Below are 7,920 nucleotides of genomic sequence, written 5' to 3'. Positions count from 1 at the left end.
GAGGAGGACAAGGAATTTTCGTTTGGGGAGAATTCTAGCTTGCTGAGGTCATTTTTGCTGAGGGGGAGCGTGCTGATAATTGCTGTTTTTCTTTCTTTAATGCTGAGAACATGCTGCTCACACATGGGGGGGGGAGCAATGCAGGGAAGGAGGAGCTCTGCTGAGTGTCCCGTCTGTGAGCAGCGCAGGGAAGGAGGAGCTCTGCTGAGTGTCCCGTCTGTGAGCAGCGCAGGGAAGGAGGAGCTCTGCTGAGTGTCCCGTCTGTGAGCAGCGCAGGGAAGGAGGAGCTCTGCTGAGTGTCCCGGCTGTGAGCAGCGCAGGGAAGGAGGAGCTCTGCTGAGTGTCCCGGCTGTGAGCAGAGCAGGGAAGGAGGAGCTCTGCTGAGTGTCCCGGCTGTGAGCAGCGCAGGGAAGGAGGAGCTCTGCTGAGTGTCCCGGCTGTGAGCAGAGCAGGGAAGGAGGAGCTCTGCTGAGTGTCCCGGCTGTGAGCAGCGCAGGGAAGGAGGAGCTCTGCTGAGTGTCCCGGCTGTGAGCAGCGCAGGAAAGGAGGAGCTCTGCTGAGTGTCCCGGCTGTGAGCAGCGCAGGGAAGGAGGAGCTCTTCTGAGTGTCCCGTCTGTGAGCAGCGCAGGGAAGGAGGAGCTCTGCTGAGTGTCCCGGCTGTGAGCAGCGCAGGGAAGGAGGAGCTCTGCTGAGTGTCCCGGCTGTGAGCAGCGCAGGTAAGGAGGAGCTCTGCTGAGTGTCCCGGCTGTGAGCAGCGCAGGGAAGGAGGAGCTCTGCTGAGTGTCCCGGCTGTGAGCAGCGCAGGGAAGCAGGAGCTCTGCTGAGTGTCCCGTCTGTGAGCAGCGCAGGGAAGGAGGAGCTCTGCTGAGTGTCCCGGCTGTGAGCAGCGCAGGGAAGGAGGAGCTCTGCTGAGTGTCCCGGCTGTGAGCAGCGCAGGGAAGCAGGAGCTCTGCTGAGTGTCCCGTCTGTGAGCAGCGCAGGGAAGGAGGAGCTCTGCTGAGTGTCCCGGCTGTGAGCAGCGCAGGGAAGGAGGAGCTCTGCTGAGTGTCCCGGCTGTGAGCAGCGCAGGGAAGGAGGAGCTCTGCTGAGTGTCCTATGCCTTCATACTTATAATAGGTGTCCCTTGTTCCTATCGCAAAAAGTTGGGAGGTGTGAATGTACAGTACAGGGTACGGTATTATCACTGATCCCTGTATTGGTGTCACTGGTGATGTCAGTGACAGTTAGTCCCCCCCCCTCCTCCAGTGTCAGTTAGTGTCAGATTGCCCACCACACTATTGCAGTCCCATTATAAGTCGCTGATCACTGCCATTAATAATAACAAAAACCTCAATAAATATATATATATATACACTGTATATCGTAGTTTGTAGACGCTGTAAGTTTCACACAAACCAATTCATATGCACTTATTGGGATTTTCTTTTCACCAGACATGTCGCAGAATACATCTTGACCTAAATTGATGAGGCAATTTTTATTTTTTTTTATTGTATAATAAAATGATAGGTGGCACTGACTGGCATCACTGCTGGGCTGCACTGATGGGCACTGGTGAGTGGCACTGGTGGGCACTGGTGGGCACAGGTGGGTGGGCACAGGTGGGTGGCACTGGTGGGCACTGATGGGCACAGGTGGGTGGCACTGCTGGACACAGGTGGGCAGAACTGGTGGGTGGCACTGGTGGGCACAGGTGGGTGGGCACAGGTGGGTGGGCACAGGTGGGTGGCAATGGTGGGTGGGCACAGGTGGGTGGCACTGCTGGGCACAGGTGGGCGGAACTGGTGGGTGGCACTGCTGGGCACCGATCATCAGGGCACCGATCATCAGTGCCCTGATGATCGGTGCCAATCCCTGCTGTGACAACTGCCGGTTCTCAGCATTACTCTCCTCATGATCTGACAACGAGAGGAAAGTGCAGCCGAGAAGCGGCAGTTGCATTTCCCTCTGATCAGCGTGTCATTGGACATATTTATTTCTTGATTTAAAAACAAATTGTGACAAAAAAAGTGACTTTCCACACCTCTTAATACCTTAGACTGTCTACTTTCCAAAAAGGGGGCATTTGAAGGTGGGGGGGGGGGTATCTGTACCGTCCTGACATTTGGGGGGATCTGTACTGTCCTGACATTTTGGGGGGGGAATTTGTACTGTCCTGACATTTGGGGGTATCTGTACAGTCCTGACATTTGGGGAGATTTGTCTTGTTCTGACATTTGGGGGGATTTATACTGTCCTGACATTTGGGGGGATTTGTACCGTCCTGACATTTGGGGGGATTTGTACCGTCCTGACATTTGGGGGATTTGTCCTGTTCTGACATTTGAGGGGGATTTGTACTGTCCTGACATTTGGGGGATTTGTCCTGTTCTGACATTTGGGGGGGATTTGTACTGTCCTGACATTTGAGGGGGATTTGTACCGTCCTGACATTTGGGGGGGATTTGTACTGTTCTGACATTTGGGGGGATTTGTCCTGTTCTGGCATTTGGGGGGATTTATACCGTCCTGACATTTGGGGGGATTTGTACCTTCCTGACATTTGGGGGGATTTGTCCTGTTCTGACATTTGGGGGGGATTTCTACCAACCTAACATTTGGGGGGATTTGTACCGTCCTGACATTTGGGGGGATTTGTACCAACCTAACATTTGGGGGGATTTGTACCGTCCTGACATTTGGGGGGATTTGTACCAACCTAACATTTGGGGGGATTTATACTGCTCTGCCATTTTGGATTGTGTGCGCTCCCTGGAAGCGCGCGCCACTGTGATCTGGTGCCCTCCAGACACAGTGGAACACCGATCATTGTATGGGACTTCTGTGTGAGGTCCCAATCATGTGATCACTGATTGGCCAATCTGATCATATGAATAGGTGTAAGCAAGATGTCGCTTCTGACATCATTGCTTACTACATGTGAAATCTGGGAATGATCACAGAGGTCACATGGTACAGGGCCATACAAAACAGCCGTGTACCATGTGACAAGCTGTGACCAATCACAGCTCTCACAGTATTTCTCAATGGCTGCAAGAATGCAGCCAGAGAGAAGAAATGATTGCTTTGGAAGGGGGGGGGGGGGAAGCATCCGGACTGGAAGGGGGGAAAGTGTCCAGACTGGAAGGGGGGGAGTGTCCGGACTGGAAGGGGGGGAAAGTGTCCGGACTGGAAGGGGGGGAAAGTGTCCGGACTGGAAGGGGGGAAAGTGTCCAGTCTGGAAGGGGGGGAAAGTGTCCAGTCTGGAAGGGGCGGAAAGTGTCCAGTCTGGAAGGGGGGGAAAGTGTCCGGTCTGGAAGGGGGGGGGGGGAAAGTGTCCGGACTGGAAGGGGGGGGGGAAAGTGTCCGGACTGGAAGGGGGGGGGGAAGTGTCCGGACTGGAAGGGGGGGGGGGAAGTGTCTGGACTGGAAGGGGGGGGGGGAAAGTGTCCGGACTGGAAGGGGGGGGGGAAAGTGTCTGGACTGGAAGGGGGGGGGGAAAGTGTCCGGACTGGAAGGGGGGGGGGGGAAGTGTCCGAACTGGAAGGGGGGGAAGTGTCCGGACTGGAAGGGGGGGAAAGTGTCCGGACTGGAAGGAGGTGAAAGTGTCCGGACTGGAAGGGGGGAAAGTGTCCGGACTAGAAGGGGGGGAAAGTGTCCGGACTGGAAGGGGGGGAAAGTGTCCGGACTGGAAGGGGGGGGGAAGTATCCGGACTGGAAGGGGGGGAAAAGTGTCCGGACTGGAAGGGGGGGGAGTGTCCGGACTGGAAGGGGTTAAGTACCGCCTCCAGACCCTCCCGTGTGAATGTAATGCTGAAGGGAAATATGAGACAAGTGAATGCAGAAGAGGAATGTCAGTTGGTCACCCGAGACACAGAAACTGAAACTAACATCTGATATATATATATACACGGAGTGGGGCGGGGAGCTCAGTCCATCTGCAGGTTTTATGTCCAGTCGCACCATTCGGAGGGGTGAGTACACCGTCACTTCTTCCAGGATTCCATGAGGACGTCATGCGAGGATCTATGAACACTACAACTCCTATCTGCTCCTAGAAGCTGATGAGAGATCTCCTGTGTCCGTGCAAAAAGGCCGGAAGGGTTCTTCCATCTCAGCATTCAAAAGCAGAAAAAAAAAATATTTTTGTAGAGTTATTTTTTTTAAGGGGGGGGGGGGGGGGAGATTGCCGACAGGAAAAAAAAAAAAAATTGCTGAGCACTCCTAAACTCTCCTAAATGCTGCTAGTAGCTTTTTTCCAGCTTCTCCTTCCTAAGCGGAGGCCGCTGGCATCCTTAACAACCGTTAATAAGCGTTTTTACAGCGAATATCTGGTAGTCAAGGAGCGGGTCGGCGAGCTGGTGTGGCGGTAAAATGTGTTCCCCTGAAGGAGCCGCGTATGTGCCGGGTTCAGGGAGAAGCTGATCTCCGCCTTTAGCGCAGAACTGCCACAGTTACCCCCTTACAGGCCGCACACCGATGACACTGATCCCGCAGATCACTGTAAGGGATCAGAGAGAGGACAGTGACATGGGGGGGTACAGTGACATGGGGGGGTACAGTGACATGGGGGGGTACAGTGACATGGCGAGAAGTGACATGGGGGGGTACAGTGACATGGGGGGGTACAGTGACAGGGCGAGAAGTGACATGGGGGGTACAGTGACATGGGGGGGCAGTGATATGGGGGGGTACAGTGACATGGCGAGAAGTGACATGGGGGGGGTACAGTGACATGGGGGGGGCAGTGACATGGGGGGGGTACAGTGACATGGCGAGAAGTAACATGGGGAGTACAGTGACATGGCAAGAAGTGACATGGGGGGGTACAGTGACATGGCGAGAAGTGACATGGGGGGTACAGTGACATGGGGGGGCAGTGACATGGGGGGGTACAGTGACATGGCGAGAAGTAACATGGGGGGGTACAGTGACATGGCAAGAAGTGACATTGGGGGGTACAGTGACATGGGGGGGCAGTGATATGGGGGGGTACAGTGACATGGGGGGGCAGTGATATGGGGGGGTACAGTGACATGGGGGGGGCAGTGATATGGGGAAGTACAGTGACATGGCGAGAAGTGACATGGGGGGGTACAGTGACATGGGGGGGCAGTGACATGGGGGGCAGTAGCAATGACATGGAGAGGACAGTGTCAGTGACATGGGGGGCAGAGTCAGTGATGTGGGGGGGAGAGGACAGTGGCAGTGACATGGTAGGGGGCAGTCAGTGAAATGGGGGGGCAGTGACATGGGGAGGACAGTGATAGTGACATCAGGGAGAACAGTCCTCCCTGATGTCAATATCACTGTCCCCCCATTTCACTGACTGCCCCCATGTCACTGCCCCCCCCCCATTCATTAACACTGCCCCCATGTCACTGCCCCCCCATGTCACTGACTCTGCCCCCCCATATGTCACTGACACTGCTCCCCCCCTCCCTCCATGTTATAAACATTAACCCCTCCCCCTCCTGAGGATTTACCCCCCTTAATGACCACGCCTCTTTTTGCTACTCGGTGTTGCACTAATTCAGCTGATAATTGCGCGGTCATGCAACGCTGCACCCAAACGAAATTTACGTCCTTTTTTTCACACAAATAGAGCTTTCTTTCTGTGTATTTGATCACCTGTGCGCTTTTTATTTTTCACGCTATAAACAAAAAAAGACCAAAAATTTTGAAAAAAAACGATATTTTTTACTTTCAGCTATAAAAAATATATAGTGAACTCAAAGCTGGTTATAAATTTAGACCAAAATGTATTCTGCTCCATGTTTTTGGTAAAAAAATCCCAATAAGTGTATATTGATTGCTTTGTGTGAAGTTATAGCGTCTACAAACTATGGGAGAGATACTGCAATTTACGACATTTTTCTGCTATACAGCGCTGCGCTAGTTTAGCGGACAATTGCGCGGTCATGCAATACGGTACATAAATGACATTTACATCCTTTTTTTCCCCACAAATTGAGCTTTCTTTCGGTGGTATTTGATCGCCTGTGCATTTTTTATTTTTTGAGCTATAAAAAAAAAGGCTGACAATTTTGAGGAAAAAAAACTATATTTTGGACTTTTTGCTATAAAACATATCCAGTAAAAAAAATTTAAAAATCTAATTTTGTTATAAGTTTCTGCTACAAAAACCCCAATACGTGTAAATTAATTGGTTTACGTGAAAGTTATAGCGTTTACAAATGGCGGGAAAGATACTGGGATTTTTAATTTTTTTTTATACTAATAATGGCGCCGATCAGCGACTTATGGTGGGACTGCGGCGACATTCTGACATTGGGGGGTACTGACTTGGGGTCACTGACATCCCCAGTGACACCAATACAGTGATCAGTACAAAAAAAAACCACTGACACTGTACTAATGGCACTGGGGAGGAAGGGGTTAAGTTTATTATTCAGGGAAGGGTTATCTGTGTGAGGGGCGTGTTTTACTAGGGGGTGTTTTTATGATTAATCCTAATTAATATTAATATGTGTGATTGGCCTTCAACCAACCAATGATGTCATGGTGTAAGGCATCATGGTGTGGGGTGTCATGGTGTAAGGCGTCATGGTGTGGGGTGTCATGGTGTAAGGCGTCATGATGTGGGGTGTCATGGTGTAAGGCGTCATGGTGTGGGGTGTCATGGTGTAAGGCATCATGGTGTGGGGTTTCATGATGTGGGGTGTCATGGTGTGGGGTGTCATGGTGTGGGGTGTCATGGTGTGGGGCGTCATGGTGTAAGGCGTCATGGTGTGGGGTTTCATGATGTGGGGTGTCATGGTGTGGGGTGTCATGGTGTGGGGTGTCATGGTGTGGGGCGTCATGGTGTAAGGCGTCATGGTGTGGGGTTTCATGGTGTGGGGTGTCATGGTGTGGGGTGTCATGGTGTGGGGTGTCATGGTGTGGGGCGTCATGGTGTAAGGTGTCATGGTGTAAGGTGTCATGGTGTGGGGCGTCCTGGTGTGGGGTGTCATGGTGTGGGGCATCATGGTGTAAGGCGTCCTGGTGTGGGGCGTCATGGTGTAAGGCGTCATGGTGTGGGGCGTCCTGGTGTGGGGTGTCATGGTGTAAGGCGTCATGGTGTGGGTTGTCATGGTGTGGGGTGTCATGGTGTGGGGCGTCATGGTGTAAGGTGTCATGGTGTGGGGCGTCCTGGTGTGGGGCGTCCTGGTGTGGGGCGTCATGGTGTGGGGCGTCATGGTGTGGGGCATCATGGTGTGGGGCGTCATGATGTGGGGTGTCATGGTGTGGGGTGTCATGGTGTGGGGTGTCATGATGTGGGGCCTCATGGTGTAAGGCGTCATGGTGTGGGGTGTCATGATGTGGGGTGTCATGGTGTGGGGTGTCATGGTGTGGGGCGTCATGGTGTAGGGCGTCCTGGTGTGGGATGTCATGGTGTAAGGTGTCATGATGTGGGGTGTCCTGGTGTGGGGTGTCCTGGTGTGGGGTGTCATGGTGTAAGGCGTCATGGTGTGGGGCGTCATGGTGTGGGGTGTCATGGTGTGGGGCGTCCTGGTGTGGGGCGTCATGGTGTGGGGCGTCATGGTGTGGGGTTTCCTGATGTGGGGTGTCATGGTGGGGGGTGTCATGGTGTGGGGTGTCATGGTGTAAGGTGTCATGGTGTGGGGTGTCATGGTGTTGGGTGTCATGATGTGGGGTGTCATGGTGTAAGGTGTCATGGTGTGGGGTGTCATGATGTGGGGTGTCATGGGAGTCCGGAGTGACCAGAATAGAATCTATTGTAGTAGTATGTGAGTGTATATGATGCACGTTGTATAAGTTGCTGATATTGATACAATATGCAGGTTTTTGGTTAAACGACATTATTGAGACATTTTGCTGTAAAGATCCATTCTTAGTTTATATTATCGGAGAGATCGGTCACATGACTAGGCTGATGCAACTTCTCCGGCGTATGGAGTCATTATACTGTATATGGTA

The 7,920-nt window shown here is 52.7% G+C and overlaps 1 protein-coding gene across 1 annotated transcript in view; it reads left to right on the top strand.

Annotated features, from left to right (window-relative positions):
* The first annotated feature begins 3,831 nt into the window (after window positions 1-3,831).
* The window catches only part of LOC149441067 (V-set domain containing T-cell activation inhibitor 1-like), a 65,408-nt gene continuing 61,319 nt past the window's right edge, over window positions 3,832-7,920 (top strand). The window contains exon 1 of the mRNA XM_089657800.1: window positions 3,832-3,953. The gene's annotated coding sequence lies outside the window, so the exon portion shown is untranslated. The remainder of the gene's footprint in view (window positions 3,954-7,920) is intronic.

The sequence above is a fragment of the Staurois parvus genome, unplaced genomic scaffold (genome assembly GCF_062004578.1).
Source record: "Staurois parvus isolate SC_StPar_1 unplaced genomic scaffold, SC_StPar_1.0 ptg001029l, whole genome shotgun sequence".
Lineage (NCBI taxonomy): Eukaryota > Metazoa > Chordata > Amphibia > Anura > Ranidae > Staurois > Staurois parvus.
This window is presented reverse-complemented; position numbering and strand designations above follow the sequence as displayed.